Raw genomic sequence first — 18,741 nt, 5'->3', positions numbered from 1 at the left:
GAGAGAAGAGATTGAGAGGAGAAAAAGGAGAGATGGAGAGAGAGAGAGAGAGACAGAGACAGAGACAAGAGACTGAAAGAGGGAAGAAAGAGAGGGAGAGAACCTTTAAGGGAAAGTAGAGTTTCCTGAGGGAGCTCAAGCCTGAGGGCACAGCCCAGCCTGGCCCGTAGGGAGAAGGAAAAACTCTGCACACTCTGTCTCTGCTCTCTCTCTCATGGAGACTGACAGTGGCCAGGTGTCAGGGAGGAGAATGGGCATCAGATTATGAAAGGACGCTTAGCTTTGATGAGAACGTTCATCTGCTTGTTTAACTGCTGAGACAGGGCCTTTCTTTTCATCGCTAAACGTGCCTGAGTGGGGGTGGAGTGAGCAGCCAGTCTTGCGGTGTGTGAGGGACTCTGCTGTGTGAAGCATGGGAGAGAGCACCAGCGGAGGGGTCCGTGGATGGTGTGGGCCTCCCTGGCTTTGTGAGCCCCATCCCCTCCCTTCAGTTGTGAAAGTGGGAAAAGTAACAATATCCGCTTGTCGGTCGTCGTTAGAATGAACTGTGATCCCCTGCACACACTACCTAGCTGAAGACTGAACCCAGAGGGGGAGCCCCTAAAGGTTAGTTTCTCCCTGTGATCCCCCCAACCCTCCTGGCTTCCCATCCTTTTTGTAAAATGGGCACAATCACCCCATCAACTTCACTGGTTGTGAGACGTTCACGCGGCTCAGTGCATATGAAAGATGTCATACACGGGCAAGCAATTATTTTTCACTACTGACAATATGCCTTTGAAGAAATTGCCTCTCCCTGTTTTTAAACAACACCTTTGGTTTATTTAAAAAGAAAGAAGAGAAAACATGTAAACAACAATAAAACCAAATAGATATGAGATCTCACCTTGCAGAAAACCCTCCACCCACATGTCCCAGTGTTGTCTCTTAGGTGGTGGAAGTAGACTGAAGTACCTTTTCCATTCCCGCAGTAGGCCCCGGGGCCGAGGGCAGGCCTGGTCCACCAGCCTGGGCTCTCTCTGATTCGGAGGATTGGAAGCAGGGCTGACTGTGGACCAGGCAGTCCTCACCAAGGGATGGCCGGCTTTCGTTCTGTGGGGTCTGTAAGCGTCATTCAAGGAGTCAGAATCTTCCTCTAGGGTGGGGCAGGGGGAATCCTGAGTATCTGGGGTTCCTGTCTTCTGCCGGTTTTTGTCAGCATGATTCTGGGTGGAATCAGATTCTAGCCAGGAATCTGGCAGTGGAAAGTTGGCTAGAAAAGAATGACATCCCTTTGTATCTTAGTTGGGTTTAGAAGTCTCCCGGAGTTCTCGTTTCCTGCAGATTCTTAGACTCCACCTCAGGAATTCTTGTTTTGTAGGGCTAAGGAGTCTGCATTTTAAAACAGCACCCCCGGCCATTTGGATAGCACTGCTTTTCCCACCTGCACTTCGACGAAGCTTCAATCTGAGTATTGGGGAGCACGCTCCTGTTCCCCTGAGGTGACCGACTCCTCAGGGACGCATCAGGGCTTCCTGTTTCCAGATGGGGAGGCAAGGGAGATGGCCCTTAGGAAGCTTGCCTCGGGCCCCTGGGCAGGTCCGTGTAGCCCCATGGCCACCGGCCAGCCCCTGGGGCTCATGGGAGTCAAACAAAAAGATGCGAACACCTGTTGGTTGATGCATTGATTTTAGTAATGTGTTTTTTCATAGTTCATTATAGACTTTGTTAGTGTCACATCTCATGTTCTGGCCCCTTTTTAAAAAAAATTCAAGTTTTTACTGTTTTATAACATTGCGTAAGTAGTGAATATATTCTTATTGTAAACATTTCAAATTCTATACAAATCACTCTGTTTCCCTAATCCCACTCCCCCTCCCCCCGTAACTCTTGTTATCCGGTGTGCGTCCTTCTAGCCCTGAGCTGTTCAGTAATATCCTAGGCAGAAGCCACACGTGGCTACTGAGCTGTTGAAACGTGGCTAGTAAGAACTGAGATTGCCGTAAGCCTAATTTTGAGGATTTAGTACCAAAAAGAGAGTTAAATGTCTCATTAACAATCTTTTATATTGATTTACATAATATTTTGGATACATTGGAAGGGATAAAATAAATTTCACTGAGTAAGCATATGGATACTAGAAAATTTTACATTACATATATGTGGCTTATATTATATTTCTATTAGTGTTGTTCTAGACCTTTCTCTCATGCATTTGTATACATATATCTGTATGTCTACATGTACAATTACAAAGAAAAGATAACTGGGATCATTTGTGTTGTGTTGATCAACAGTTTGCCGTTTCTCTTACCAGTCGGCCTTGGAGAGCTTTCCAGGTCGGGACGTATGGGTCCACTTTTTTCTTTGGGATTGATGTATAGTATTCCACGTTGACGAGCCTTGATTTATCAAACCATTTCCTCTTGATGGACAGTTGGCTTGTTTCTCTGTTTTCCCTGTCACAAGCCAACCAATGAACATGGCCATCCTTTGGCACTTTTTTAAAAATGGAAATATATTTGCTCTCTTTGGCTTTTTTAAATCCCCACACCTCTTCAGGCCGACCTGGAGTTTTGCAGAGTCTTACTGAAAAGCATCGGTGGTGACTGGGCCAAAGATAGAGTGACTGTATAGTTTATTGTCCAAACGGGGACCTTTGAGAGTGAAAGGCAGTGATGTCAGTAAGGCTTCTGGGACGACAGGAGGTGTAAACTGGGACCGCCCTGTGCAGAGCAGGACATGACCACCAGTGCCATGGAAGGAGTCCCAGTGTGCATCTCAATGGTGGATACTTTACGAGATGAGCATCAGAAGCCAGTCTAAACCCTTGCCACAAATACATGCTGGACTCCAGTGTCCAGTTCCACTCCTTCCTTCTGTCTGATAATTGGTGGGCCCTGGGGCTGTCTTCTGAGGCTAGGGGCGGGGAATGGATCACAATCTCCAAAGAGAAAGCTCAGTGAGTGGGGAGAGCTGTTTTCTGGAAGTCCTGCTTCACAGAAGCCCTTTGTCCAGTGAATGGGGGACAAATCAGCAGAGGGTTTGCAAAGGTTGGTTTGATTCTTGACCACTCATTGCTGACTCAGGGACCATCTGAGCTGCCATGACCTCGAGGTGAAACACCCCAGATCTTGTTACCAGTTCCTTCAGGAAAACTCCACTCTCTTCCCGCCCTCCATTCTGTGACTAATTTCTCAAATCTCTGTAACGGAGAAGGCATTGGATGAGGTTTCCCACTCTGGGAGGGCTGTGGGTGCCAGACGGGGGCAGGGGGGTGATGGTGGGTGAGGGGTAAGACTCCTGTGCGGTCACATGCCATCCCTCAAGAGCAGAAACGGAGGCCTTCGGATTGGGTGGCAGCAGCTGGTGGGGTGTTGGGATAATCTTGCTGATGACTGGGTAGATATGAACCTCTTGTGTTAGTGGATTCCAGAAAGCAACATGCTCCTTGATGAAAAGGCCGTGGTCATTGTCTTGTGGGATCTGCCTGGCCTGCCTTTGACAGTTCTCAGCTGCTCCATAAATCTCCCATCAGTTCCATCTGGCCAAAAAGATGTCATCACCATTTCCTCATAGCGACGAAGAGTAAAAGGTCAATCATGAAACAGCTCTGCCTCCCCTGTTCAAACCGAGGAAGATGAACTTAGATTTTTCAGTGGAAGGGGAAATTAGTGTTATGTTGGGTTGTTTATGCTATAGTGATAGTTTGTGTTCACACCTTAGAGATTATAACAAGGAGCGTGATTATGGCTTAGGAGTATTGAATACTCGGCGCACCCAGATACTTAATACACAGACCCCTGGAATCCGAACGTTGGAGGGAGCATTAGCAGTCATCCAGTTCAGTTGTTTTCAAAGTTTTGGTTTAAAGCAATGGGACCCGTGTAGCAAACGATCTTTTTATGCAGAATTCCAATTCGTAAAGTAGAAGGACTGAGTGTAAGGGAGTCCTCCTGTCTTCACCGTGGCTCCTGTTTGGAAACTGCTGTGTTTAAATTCTCTATCCCGTCCCTAAGTCCCTATTGGAGCCCCCCCAGCGATTGGTGGTTGATGTCCTGCCTCTTGCTGGCGTAACTCCAGGCGGAGGAGCCCACTACCTTGGAAGGCAGCCCCTCCTACTCTAAGATCGGGCCAATGGTCAGAAAGACTGACTGTAACGCAGTGAAGCCCCCTTACCCCCTCCTCTCCCAAATCTGTCAAAGGCTGCACACTTTATGTTTCCATCCATAGGGGCCCCCCGGAGGCTCCAGGAGCCCACCTAGTACCCGTCCTGGAGGTGATGAATATCTCAGGCTGCTGAGCCATTTTTGTGCTAAACAATGACTGAGTCCTTTAGTTGGACTTCATGGTTTATTGGGGAACTAGTCAAGTTCCTCTTGACTTGGATTGACTCGGACACTGCAAGAGGCTTTTGGGAGTCACAGGTCTCCCCGTCCTTCAAGAGCTTGAGGACCTGGCTGGGTCTGGGTGGGAGGGTTTCTGGAAAGGAAGGTAAGAGAGGCTCTGAGTCCCACCCTATTCTTGCACTAACTCCTTTAGCCCAAGGCTTCCCTGGTGCCCGGGGACAGCCTTGGGCTCCAGTGTTCCCCTGCGTAGCGCTCTCAGCGGGCAGTATCCAGGTCACCACCTATCTCAGTAATTTCCAGAATAAACAAAAACAAAAACCACAAACCAGAGGCGTAGTCATCAGAGGGGACTCAAGGGTAGCTTGGCAACTTGACCGTGTCCTACCTCTGGTTTCGCCTGACAGCTGCAGAGCACGGCCTTGTTGGGAGATGGCGTTTCTGCCACCTTCCCTGTGCTTTCAGCTGGCGGTCATCAGTGGTTGAGGCCCATTCTACTTCCTGACCAATGTTGTAAATTTAGGTTCTGGGCTGAGGATAAAAGATTTTAAACGGGCTCTGCTAGCATTTGTGGGGGTTTTTAGCCTTAAAAAATTTTTATTAATTTTATTTAACATGAACATTTTTCCCATTTTATTTTCTGCTAGTATTTTTAGTAGCAGAAACAAAACCAAAAAAAGTCCTCTGGTTTTCTCTGTCCGGCTCCCCGGGAGGGCTGGCTGCCTTCCTGAGTGGTGTTGGCTTCCCTGTGCTCCCCATCCCCGCTCGGCTGCACTCTCTGTTGGGCACTAGCTGCCTCTCAGCCTCCTGCCCACTTGCTGACCACTGCTATGTTTCTGTTGGGAACGCAAGGGGTGTTCCTGCTAAACTCCATCATTAAAGACGAGTTTTGTCCTCAGGTGAGTGGCCAGAGACTCAAGGAGAGCTGGGCAGAGGTGGGGAGAGGTGTTTTGGTCTCTACCAACATTCAAGTCGGTGTCCTGGGCCTGCACGGGGCTCCGATCTGGTCGCTTACTTTAGGCCAGTGGTTCTTAAACTTGAGCGAGCGTCAGAATCACCTGGAGGGCTTGTTAACACGCAGAGGTTGCCAAGCCTCTGTCTCTGATTCAGTTGCTTTGGACAGGATCTGAGAATTTGCGTTTCTAACAAGTTCTCAGGTGACGCTCGTGCTGCAGGTCTGGGGACCACACTTTGAGAACCACTGGCTTAGAGCTGTCCCCTCAGCTATGGAGCTCCAGCTGAAACATATTTAATCTTACCTCTTGCAGTCGATTGTTTAATAGTCATAGATTCCTCCCATCTCAGTATACATACACCCTTGAACGTGACTTTGCTGCTCCTCCCCAGCAGAGGTGGAGTGGATTCCTCTACTGCTTAAAATCTGGGTTGACTTTGCGACTAGCTTTGGTCAATAGAATGTGAGGGAGGAAACCTTGGGTGGGTTCCAGAGCCCAGATCTCAAGAGGCCTTGCAGCCTCCACCCTGACTCTTTTGGTACTCTGCCCTGAGACCACGATGTAAGGAAGCCATTCCAGCCTATTGGATCATGAGAGGCCACGTGGGGAGAACTGAGGCCCCTAGCCGACTGCCAGCATCAGTACCAGAGTGAGGGCATCTTGAATTTTCCAGCTCAGTTGACTCTCTAGCTTGGGTTTCTCAACATTGACACTACTGACATTTGGTCCAGATAATTCTTTGTTATGGGGGCTGTCCTGTGTACCATAGGATGTTTTGCAGCATCCCTGCCCTCTGCCCACTAGATGAAAGCACCCACCAACAATGTCCCCAGACATTCCCAAATGTCCCCTGGGGGGAAGATCAGTCCTGGCGAGAAGCTCTGCTGCAGCTGAGTGCAGCTGCGCACGTGAGTTCAGGGGAACCAGCAGATGAACCACCCGGCCAGCCCACAAAGTCGTGAAGAACAACGAAGTCTTGTTGCTTTAACCCGTAAGCTTTACGTGGTCTGTTTCGCAGCAACTGAGATGCTTCTCTTCCGGTCGTTCCTCCCAGCGCTCCTCCCCTCTGTAAGCCTAAGCATCACACGCTAAGACACTCATCCCTTCTGTTGCGCGTCTGCTCCTTTTCACTCCCGTTTTATATCGATCATTTGAGTTTCCCATGAAGTAGTTGTCAGACATTTAAAAATCTATCCCTAGCAGAGAAAAATGAGGGGCAAGACATTAAATAATTGCTCAAGGTCACATAGCTCCTTGAAAAGCCCGCCTCTCTGATTCCCAGCCCAGTGTAAGCGAGGCTCTGAGGTCAGGCTGGCTGACACGAACCTTACTCTGTTACTCATGCCACACGCCATCCTGGGAGAGTCACTTCACTTATCTGATCCTTGGTTCCTTCATCTACGAAATGAGGAAAGTGATATCCCTCACCTCATGGGTTTTTAAATTTTTTAAATTAATTTGTTTTTTTACTTCGTGAGTTTTTTATGAGATTTTAATGAGATAGAGCACAGATTGGTAAACTTTTTCTGTAAAGGGCCAGATCATAAATATTTTTGGCTTTGCAGACCATGTCGTTTCTGTCACAAGTACTCCACTGCCGTGTAGGTGAAAGGAGCCGTGGACAGTAGGTTTGCGAATGGGTGTGGCTCTGTTCCGTTAAGACTTTATTCACAAAGTGAGGTGATGGGCCGGATTTGGCCCACGGACCGTAGCTTGTTGGCCTCTGAGATAAAGCATGGAAAGAACTTAGCCTTCACGCTGCGTAAGGGAAGCACTCAAGAAATGATAGCTTTATTGTTAACACTATGCTATTACTGTTACTTTATTCCTTCAGCAGTCCTGTTCTTCTGCTTTCTATTTTTGGACTTTCTCTTTCAGTATCGTTATTTGTTTCCATCTATTGGGATGTAAGGAGAAATTCAGTTCCACTCTAGCCAACTGTGGTAACCAGCTTCCAAGGTGGCCCCTAGTGACCCTCACTTCCTGGGACTGAAAGATAAGAGGCCCCGAGGAGAAGAACTGAGGCCCCCAGGCCCCTCCCACAATGAGTAGAGCTGACCTGGTAATCAACAGGGTGTTGTGGAAATGACTGTGTATGACCTCTGATGCTAGATCGTAAAGGACACTGTGACTTCCTCCTTGCTCTCTTTCGGATCACTTGCTCTGGGTGAAACCAGCTGCCATGTTGTGAGGATGCTCAAGCAGCCCTGTGGTCTATGTGACAAGTGACTAAGGCCTCCTGCCAACAGTCAGCTTGAACCTGCCAACCATGTGAACAATCTTGAAAATGAATCTTCCAGCCCCAGTTAAGCCTTCCAATGACCACAACTGACTTCAGTCTCACGAGAGACCCCAAGCCTGAACAACACAGCTAAGCTGTTCCTGTGCCCCCAGAAACCGTATGAGATAATAAATGTTCACGGTTGCTTTAAGCTGCCAAGATTTGGGGTAGTTTGCTATGCAGCAATAGATAACTAGTATACCAGCTCTCGTAACTGAGGGCTGCCCTGTGCTAGCCGACTGCTGTGCAGCTAGCAGGAGAGCAGAAGCTTGTTCTCAGGTGAGCACCTGGTGCTTCGAGTGACAGAGTAATTTCAGAGCTGTGGTCACTTGGCTGCTACACGATTCCCTGGCCTCAAGTGATCTGACTCCAACCTGACCATCTAGTCACATCTTCCAGAAACTTCTATGCAAGTCACATTCTAGTGGTACCAAATTATTAAAGCTGTGCTACTAATTACATGTGTATTAATATTAACATTAATAAAACTACCGTTTATTGCATACTCCTAGTGTGCTGGGCCCATTCTCACTGAATTCTCAGGACAGCCCTGTGAGGAACATACTCATATTGGTTCTGTTTTGCTCAGATTGGGAAACTACTTTTCGAAAGTTTGCAGAGCCCGGGCTCAACTAGAATTTGAACTGAGGACACCTGACTTCCAAGCAGGAGCTCCTCAGACACTCTGCGCTTTTTGCTGCTTCTCTGTCTTTGCTCACACAGTTCCCTACTCTGGGTGTTCCCTTCCTCCTTCTCCAGCAGGAGAACAGCTACTTATATATCAAGACCCGGCTCAAGTATCACCTCCCCTGGGACACATTCCCTGACATTCTTAGCTGGTAACACATTTATCGAAACCCTGTTAAAGGACAGTCACTGGTCCACAAGCAACTGGGGATGCAGCAGCAAAAATAAATCAAACGAAACCCAAAAGAACAACAAAGTTCCCGCCTTTAAGAAGATAACGTTCTGGTGGAAGAAAATGAGCAGACAGACCTAAACAGATAAATAAGATCATTTTGGAAGTAGAGCCCCCTGCCATGCTTATGGATTGGTTTTGGAGGATGAAGGAAAGAGAAGAATTGAGGAGAACACCTCAGTACTTAGGTGCCTGGCTTAGGCAACTAGCATCATTTCCTGGGGAGGGGAAGACTTTAAGAAAGTCATGTTTTTGGGGGGGTGGGAGTGAGGGGAGGGATACAGGGAGGAACTCAAAGCTCTCTTAGAGATGTGTTAAGGTTGGGATTCTTATAGACATCCAGCTTTCTAGTGAGCAGTGGTCTTCTGGGTCTGGACTTTGGTGGTTAGGTCTGGGCTGGAGATACGGCTTGGAGTCCATCGGTGTACAGATGGTATGTAAACCATGGCAATGGATGAGATTAAGCAGAGAGAGTGTAGAGAAAGAAAAAGAGGGCTCAGGGCTTGTCTTTTCTTTGCTCAAATTAGTATTTCCCTCCTCCCAGCTCTGTCACACTCTGTTTGGTACTTGTTGAAATGGTTTGTTCCTCAGTAGACTGGGAGTGTCTTGGGGGCAGGCACTGTGTCTTGTCTCTGCAGCTGCCACACTCAAAGCAATGTCTGATCGATGTGCATTCTCACTGAGTGCTAACTGGTGTCATGTGATCGTATAACTGAGTGAGGAACCACTGTCATCCTGGAGCTCTAGGTTTGCCACAGTCAACTTTATGCTTTTGGACTTCCAGAACACAGCTATGCTCCAGCACTAGGGCAGTCAGGCATCTGATGCCTCACTGCAGGAAAAGACAAGTGGTCATCACCCTCACATGTGCGGCTGTCAGGAGGTGAGGTGGCCAGAGCAGTGAGCTCTGGCTTACAGGTGCTGTCATTGAGTGATCCAGATTGGGACAGATGGCGAGAGCCCAGGAAGGAAGAACCATTTAGGATAGTGAGATGGGATAAAGCAGGCCATTCCCCTAGGTGATTTAAATGTGTGTAATATAACTATTGTTCAGCAAATCATTAGGACTTGAACTGTACAAGAGAAAAAACAGAGAAGGGGAACAAAATTTATCAGTGACAATTATTTGAGGAGATATCAGAGTCTCAGGGAGGGAGAAGAAAAAATGAGGGAGCAGGGATTCAATTTGGTTGAGCTGCTAAGTGCCAGATGCTTTATGTAAATTTTCTGCTAAAATTTTACTGTCTATGTTGTACAGAGAGAAAGCAGAGGCTTATCATCAAACAGCTAGTGTTTGAGCTCAGGTTTGTCCAGCTCTAGAGGCCACTAAGAAATGAAAGCTTGAGTGGCAGCACAGCACAGTAGACAGAGAGCTAGACTTGGAGTCAGGAGCCATGAGATGGTTCAGCAAATCGAAGACGCAGTCTTATTGTCCTCTGGCTTCCATTGTTGCTGGTGGAAAGTCAGCTGTATGCCTATTTCCTGCTCCTTTTTAAGGTAATCCATCTTTTTCACCCTCTAGCTGCTTTTAAGATTTTCTCTTCATCTTTGTTCTTCAGCAGACTTTTTAAACAATGTGCCTAAGTGTGGATCTCTCTTTATTTATCCCACTTGGGATTTGCAGGGCTCCCTGAATCTGTGGTGAGGTGATGTCTTTTATCACTTTTCAAAAATTCTCAGCTGTTATCTCTTCAAATGTTGCTTCTGACATATTCCGTCTTTATCTTGTTCCCCTAATAACATGTTAGACCTCTCTGTGTCCTTTATGTCTCTTGCCCTGTCTTTTGTATCGTCAATTCTTCTGTCTTTCCTACTATATTCTGGTAGTTTCTTCTGACCTAACATAGATAACCAATTTTTCAAAGCTGAAAGTATCCTTCGAGTTGTTAATTTTAGTTATTATATTTTTCAGTTCTAACATTTCCCTTTGGTTCTTTTTCTGCAGTTTTCAGTTCTTTGCCAAAATTCTCAGTCTTATCTTTTATTTGTTTTATTTCCTAGAATGTGGTAAGCACGGTTACTTTACAGCCTTTGATAACTCCAATATGCAGAGCCTCTGTGAGTCTGTTTCTATTGTTTGCTGATTTTCTATATTTTCTTTTTAAAAAATACTGCTTTGTATCCTTGTGCCTTATTTTTTATTTTGTTTTGGTTATTGTGTTTGCAAAATTGCTTGCAGAACTAATCTGAGGCCTCCAACGATGTTCTTTTGCTCCTAAGAAGCCCTGTGTTTGCTTCTGCCAGGCTCCTGGGGCATCAGCAATCCAGGCTTACTTCAATCCAATTTCAGGGCTTTAGAATACTTGAAGCTGAGCTGCAGTCCTTGCCTGTCTACTTCTGGCTCATACTTACATGTAGAGAGCGTCCAGTTGGAGGCCCAATCCAGAGCAAGTCCCAGTCCTCGTCTTGGTGGGCCTCAGATTCTATCTCTGTCTCTTCAGCCCTGTGAGGCTGTCAAAAGTGTCACTCAGTTTCGCAGCCACCACTTGCAGAATTAGCAAATGCCCCATGTCTCAAAGCGGCTCAGAGAATGAGCTCACTGCCTCCTTCTTCCCTAGGATCCCAGCTGGAAGTTCTTCATTATTTTGTCAGCTCTCTGGTGTCTTTATGCAGGTTCTTTTTGTTCGTTTTTTACCCTGAATAATCATTAACTTCACTAAACGCATAGAACAAATGTTTATAAACAACAACAACAACAAAGTAAGCGGACAATATATTTCACTGGATTCATCCCTTTTCTTTCTCAAAAGATATTCTGGCAGACAAAATTCTCACAAAGAAACCACTTCTAAAAAAATCCCAGGTAGATTCCTCTTTCAGTTTATTTTACCTTTGCATGCCTTAGTGACATCCTCACATCCGAGGCAAAGCTATCACTATTTACGACTAATGATAATAATAAAAGCTTATTATTGTTATTTCACATTTACTGAGAAGAGAGGCAGGATAATTTTGTTACTGCCTCTGAGTCTATTAATAGTCTCCCAGTTTTAAATGTGCCAGGGGAAGTAACAGATAGAGCCGAGCTATATTCCTCTTTTTTTTTTTTTAAAGAAGATTAGACCTGAGCTAAAATCTGCTGCCAACCCTCTTCTTTTTGCTGAGGAAGACTGGCCCTGAGCTAACATCCGTGCCCATCTTCCTCTACTTTGTATGTGGGACGCCTACCACAGCATGGCTTGCCAAGCAGTGCCATGTCCGCACCCAGGATCCGAACTGGCGATCCCCGGGCTGCCCAAGTGGAATCTTCAAACTTAACCGCTGCGCTACCCGGCCAGCCCCCATATATTCCTATTTTTTATATACATCAAGAAAATTCATGAGTTTCTTCCATTTGTTCAGTTAAGGATCGGCTTGTCTGCAGCTTTTCCCTTTGTTCTCAGCAGAATGGAGTTTAGTCTGCATTACTTAGTTTGCTGTTACTGGTCTGGGAGTTCACTCTTCCAGATTTTAGTTCTAGTCTTAGCTCCGTCACCAATTGCTTTTGGGACCGTGGGTCCATGTGCTTTTGTTTCTCATTAGTCAAAAGAGGACAATGACATGGGCTTGCTTGCCCCACAGATTACAGGAGGAACAGGTGAGGTAAGCTACATGGCAACGCGGAACCCAATATAAATGCACAGTGCTGAAGTCTGTTTCCCGTGATCCTCACCCCAGAACTTCCAGAGGCAGTGACCTCTTTGGGAAGGAGGGCCCAGGGGGGCTCCCAGCCCCGGGTGGCGGTGCCCAAAGCAGTTTGCATCAGACAGTCCCTTCTGGGACTTTCTAAGCATCAGGCCTGTTAATGTCACACTGTTCACTAGAGAAGTCAGATCTTAAGTCTGGATCATCAGGTGACTTTTTATTTGACCTTTTCTCACTTCTTTTTCCAAGTAATTGCATCTTGGGACGCATCCCTGGACTATCTGTTTTTCTTTAGCTTTTGTCACTAATGACTTTTTGTGAGCAGACCCACAGTGTGCAGCAGCAACGACCAGGACTCTGCTAAGAGAAAGCCTCCAGGCCTGACCTCCCACGGCCAGCCAGGCCTGCCCCCGCAGGGCCCCTCTGGGGCTCACTCTTATTTTGGCCTTTGTGAACTGTGCAGAACCAGGGCTGACCCTGCCGATCTGTGGATGTGTGGCCGAGACAGGTCCCAGGGCCCCGCCAGGGCTGTGCGTGTGAGGGGAATCTGTAATGCAACGTGGTGGCATTTGTGACAGGGTGAGGGAAAGAGATTGCTGGCTGGGGCTTCAAGGGGCGCGATTAGATTACAGCTGGAGTTGCCTGTCTGGCAGAGACGGGAGAGCTGGTCCGTTCATTTCATATGCGGTGGAACCCGCATTTACTCCCTGGCCTGGAGGGTTCATTTCTGGAGCAGGAGGTGGTAACCCAACAAACGCGGAGCCAGGAAGCAGACTCTGCGTGCTGCCCTGTGCATCTGCTTTTTATCCTTTCCTTCTTCTCTCTCTGACTTTCTTTTTCTGAGCTCATGTGTCTCCCCCATGCTTAAACATCTGTGAGCAAGGTTGTCAACCACCTGGAAGCATGTCAGTCTCAGCTCCTGTTCCTTTTCCTCTTCGTACCCCCTCAGTGCCTTCTGTGCACATGTAAGTCCTTGCAGACACGGGGAGTGGTGAGGTTTGGTACAAAGACCTTGGGCTTTGGCGTCAGATTTACCAGATTTGAATCTCTGCCTGACTCCTTCTAGCTGGTGACCTTGTGTGAGTTCCTTAACCTCTCTGAGGCTCAGTTTTCTCATCAGTGAAACGGACAATGTGATATCCATCTCTTAGTTGTTGTGAGGGCTGCCTTAAGTAAAATACATCCTGTTTCTAATATAATTTTGGGCAAGTAGTATGCATTCAATGAAGGGCATTTTCCTTCTCTCTCTTTTTTTTTTAAAGATTGGCACCTGAGCTAACATCTGTTGCCAATCTTCTTCTCTTTTTTTTCTTCTTCTCCCCAAAGCCTCCCAGTACATACCTGTATATTCTGGTTGTGAATGCCTCTGGTTGTGCTGTGTGGGACACCACCTCAGCCTGGCCTGATGAGTGATGCCATGTCTGTGCCCAGGATCCAAACTGGCAAAACCCTGGGCCACCGAAGTGGAGTGTGCAAACTTAACCACTTGGCCACGGGACTGGCCCCTCCCTTCTCTTTTTATTCTCTCTTTTTTAGGGTTCATTTCCAGTCAAATATATAAGGAAACACTTTGGACAAGGAGTAAGAGATTCAGATATACTTAGGATGCACTGTAGTTACGATCTCAGCTGTCATCTTTGATCTCGGTCTTCGGCTGACGGTTACCAAGGATCTGTGCTGGGTGCGCAGCTTCAGGACCGAGGTTGAAGCTGCATTGGGAAGAGGCTCCAGATAGAGCCTCCTGGATTCACGGGGGTTGGATAGGAAGCTCAGGGCTGCCCTCCATTGAGGGGCCTGTGGCCTTCCCCTCGGCCCTGCTGGAGCTCTGTCTCTCTCTCGGATTCTCTGGTGGGGCCCGCTTTGGGGCAGGAATCTCAAGGGTAGAAATGGATTATCCCGCACCAAGTCAAACATTTGTACATGTTTTTAAAGCTTTTTTCTTTTTTGAAATTAATGCCCTGATGTAGAGTTTCCGACACGTCAGTTATTTACCACAACGAGGCAATATATTATTTTTATTTAATATTTTAATTTAAATTCACTTTTTTTTAACTTGAAACTTTTTTCAGCCTTCACCTAAGCGATCATATCCAAGAAATCATAGATTTTTTTTTAACGCACAGGTGACTGTCAGGTCCAATGTCCCTCCTTTAGAAGCAAAAGAAATTGGGGAGAAACCCATGGCATGGTGAGTTCACGTGAAAGAAGAAAAAAATTGTAATCTAAGTAAGTGACAGAAAGTATGCACAGTGTTTGTTTAGGTGTGTGGCTTTCCATTACCTTAATATATGTATATTTTTACATGGTTGAGATCATATCATATGCAATTTCTGTCCTGATTTTTCTACTTAATATAAAATTGTAAGTGTTTCCCTGTGTCATCAAATACTCTTTTTAAATTTGATCTGGGTGGCTGAGCTTCCTGTGGTGGCCCGGAGTGGCATTTCAACTGCACAGGCTCCCATCTCCTGTGGGCTGAGGGCACTCTGGTGGGTAAACCTTTCATCCACTTTATTGGCCTCCTTCAGCTTGGGGCTCAGAGATTTGTTTTGGCGCTCACATTTTGCTCTTCACTGAAACTTTTGCGGCTAACCTTTAAGACCTTATTGGGGTAGGGCACACGCAGGTGACTTTCATCTGTGGTTGACTGTACGAAACTCTTGTGTGAAGTGACATGAAACTCCAAAGAGAAATAACATGATTCATAGTAAGCCGACTTCTCCAATCTGAAGACTTAGAGCAGCCTCTCAGAGACCAGGCAGGAGGAGTCTTGCTCACTGCCACCTCTAGACCGTGCAGAGATGACAAATGCTTCCATTTCCCATTCCTTCTGGTTTGCTCTGGAATTTTCCTCTCTCCTTTCCCTGCATATACAGAGGATGGTGGGGATGCTTCCAAAGGGAACCAAATGTCTCGGGTGCTCACCGAGGGCATATTTCTGAGGCCCAGCCCTACCTTTCTTTGGGGTACCTCTGGGCCTCACCCTATTTGCGTCCTTCCACTGCGGCTCAGCCATGTTGAGCTGTGGCTGCCAGGCTGTATCTGCAATCTGTGTCTGAGAGAGAGAGAGTGCCTCATGACTCGTCAGAAAGGATTACAGTGTCCAGGGCCCTTCAGAAGCGCAACGGGGAAGCCAGGACAAACGGCAGGGAGCGTGAGGACAGACGTGACTGGCGGCTGGGGATCGCCTGTCCATCAAGCGGCAGCCAGAGACTCAGGGAGCACGCTGAACAGGACAGAGGAGGCCTGAGCTGTCTGCACCATCTCAGGGAGCCCTCATTCAATGTCTTGTTTGAACAGAATGGCCGAAGACCCAAGTCTGGCAGCTTCTCCCAGACGATTGGTGGTGTCTGCAGGAGCAGTGGCTATGGGCCATCTGTTGTAACTTCAGCATAACCCCTCGGCATGGCCAGCATGTCAGAACTGAGCTCAGCAGCCTGGGGCTGGTGGCCACAGATTGACCACCCTGGTGCTCAGCACCAGGATGTGGGAGGAGCATGGGAGGGGCCCCCACCTTCCCAGGCTTCAGGACAACAATGATACCAGTAACGATAATAATACCCAGAAGATAAAACAAAACAAAACTAGATGATTCCATGTGTGTCATCATGTCTCAGCTAAGAGCTGGGAGACCGGGTTCACATCGCTGCCAGCTCAGAGTTTTCATGGGGCTTCTAGAAAAATCATCTCTTCCCAGGCAGGGCGGTGATTAGAGGCGTTTTTCATCAGATGTCTTTCTTCCCGTTGCTCTTGGCTCCCCCAGCTTTGTTCTGGCTTACACTCTCAGCCCAGGCCACCCAGGGGCAGTGGGCTGCTGATGGGGGCAGCCCCAGCAGCTGCTCCCTCCAAATTCTCCAGGATTCCAGGCCGGGCGCTGGGTGATTACACTGCTGTTATCTGGATTAGCTATTTTCGCTCCCAGTATTTATATCGTGGAAGCTGCAGGGTGATGCTGCCAGATGCCAACATAGGCAAACTGCGCCTTCCTTCTGGACCCACCTGCTGTTCTGCTCATGCCGGGCAAGGTGGCAGTTGGTGGGGACCAGACCTGCCAAGCCCTCTGCCCCTGCCCCAAATGTCCGGAGTTGTGAACTGAGACATAGGGAGAGGCTGGGCATTCAGGGTGAAGGCTGGACCCAGGCTCCGGGGAGGGGGGAGGGAGCTGGCCAGCCTCCTGCAGGAGATGCCTGTCACTTCCCTAATCCCCTGAAGTCTCAGAGTCTAGGAAGCCTCTTCCTGCCCCCCGCCCCTGCTCCACTCCCACCCATGTGTGCGTATGAGGAGTGCCGAAGGGCCCTTATTTCAGGCTGCCCAGAAAAGCACCAAGTGTCCGAGAGTCCCACACTTAAGTGCAGGGGATTAAAAGGCCCTGCTCTGTTTGGCTGGGTCCATCTTGTTTGCACCTTTCTTCCATCTCTTTTCCCCCTCCTTGGAGGAGATGGGGAGATCCTGGCTGGTCAGGAGGTGGAGAGGTTTCTCAAAGGTATGTTATATCTCACTAGGATTGGACTGGACCACCTCAGCAAGCTGCTTAAAAATGCAGGCTCTTATTTTAGGAGTGGGATTCGCTCTGGCCCTGGTGCCTGGTGAGCGGGGCTTCTTCCACGGTGCCTGGGAAGCTTGCTTGCAGACTCGTTCCCTTTCCCGGGAGAAAGTGGACAAGGCCAGGCCTTGGCTGCCCAGCTTGGGAGCTTTCAGACCCGGTCAGGAAGATGCTCTGGATAGAGGCCCGTGGAATGCTGCCCTCGTGGACTCCACCAGGGAAAACAGTCCACTCAGTGCGGCCTTGCCTGGGTGCCGCTGGCCTCCGCTGGGTGTGGTGGAGCTCGCCTCCGCCCGTGTGTCTCCACCCAGCCCACCTCTCAGGGTGGGACTCTCACGGGTGGCAGTGAATTGTCCCTCTCAGGTATGTGGTAAAACATTAAAAGAAATGAATACCCTAATGCAGAGTTTCCTAAACTGCAGTTGTTTGCCATAGGCAGGTAAGATAAATGATGTATAAAGATATATAAATAAAGATATATGAACATATTAAATAAGTAATATATTTATTGAAATGAATATATATATTTTTTTACTTGAAAACTTATTTTAGCCTTGCCCCAAGAATAATATACCAGAAATCATGGGTTTGAGACCCTAGTTGTACTTTGTCTTTATATTTTAAAGTAAATATGCATCAATTTTTTAAAATCCAGGTACTACCATGATTGAAAAATTTTGGCCTAACTAAAAGAAAGATGGGAGAATGTGGAGAATTCAGGGAGCCATGGTGGGCTGGCATGGGGTTGGGTGGTGGCAGTAATGCCCAGATGGGGGCTTTTTGGTGAGCTAGGGCTGCTGGGGGGAGGGAGGGGGGTGGCAAGGGAGAAACTCTTGATTGACAGGAGATGGTATCGGCAGGAAGAGGTCGAGCGGCCTCTCCTTTGGGCAACCTTCTGGGCAACCTTCGTTCCTTGGGGTGAAAGGAGAGGTTGGGTTAGCGCTCCATCCTACTCATACAAAGGCTCCGCCCCATGTGGCCTTCTTAACCTGGATGGTAACTTCCCAGTGCCGGCTACACTGGGATCGAGATCATCAGGGGAGCAAGCTGGACACAAAAGAACTGGCAGCATCGAGACCCGGGTCAAGGAGTTCCTGTGTCCAAAGCGGAGGAAAGAAAGATGTAAGTCAGCCCTCCCCTTACTCTCCCAATTCAGAGTCACCGTTACCTGTGATGGTGCCCGGAAGCGCCTCCGGAAGGAGGTGAGAGACAGGCTTCCACCCCTCCCCTTCCTATCCCCTCCCCTCCCGCGTTCCATAAGAGAATCACAAGCTCATCGTGGTCATTTTGGAAAATAAAGAAGCAGAAGAAAAAATAATTTCACCAACTGACAAAAAGCACTACCAATATTTCGGTGTGATGCTCTCCACTCCTCTCTCTATATGTGTCTTTCACGTTGCCGAAGACACAGTGTCTGCCAGTTCTCATCTGATTCTTCCGCTTAATGAAATTCTGAGCATTTTCCCATGCCATGAAATACTCTTTACAAATTTAATCTTGGTAGCTGTTTCCTGTTTTTGTGCATTAAGGGTTCCTTTTTAAAAAAATATTATAAATAGTGCCGCAATTAATATCTTTGGTCATACAGCAAAATTTCTAGTTATTTTCTAAGAATAGATGCCCGGAAACGGTACTAGTGTAGACTGATGAATGTAGAATATAGAAAACTATGTTTTGTATGAATAAGAAGCAAATATAAGCACTTCTGTTTGTACGTGCTTAAAGAAATTACTGAAGACCCCGCAAGAGACCAGTAACAGTAGTTAGCTGGGGGCTGAGGGTGGGGTGGGGTATGGCCAGGTGAATTCATAATCAAGGGAGATATTCATAGTACACATTTTTGCTTTTTTTTTTTTTTAAAAGACTGGCACCTGAGCTAACAACTGTTGTCAATCTTTTTTTTTTTTTTCTGCTTTATCTCCCCAAATCCCCCTGGTACATAGTTGTATATCTTAGTTGCAGGTCCTTCTAGTTGTGGCATGTGGAATGCCGCCTCAACGTGGCCTGACAAGCGGCGCCATGTCCGTGCCCAGGATCCGAACCAGCGAAACCTGGGGCCTCTGCAGCGGAGCACATGAACTTAACCACTTGGC

The sequence above is a fragment of the Equus caballus genome, chromosome 14 (assembly GCF_041296265.1).
Source record: "Equus caballus isolate H_3958 breed thoroughbred chromosome 14, TB-T2T, whole genome shotgun sequence".
Lineage (NCBI taxonomy): Eukaryota > Metazoa > Chordata > Mammalia > Perissodactyla > Equidae > Equus > Equus caballus.
This window is presented reverse-complemented; position numbering follows the sequence as displayed.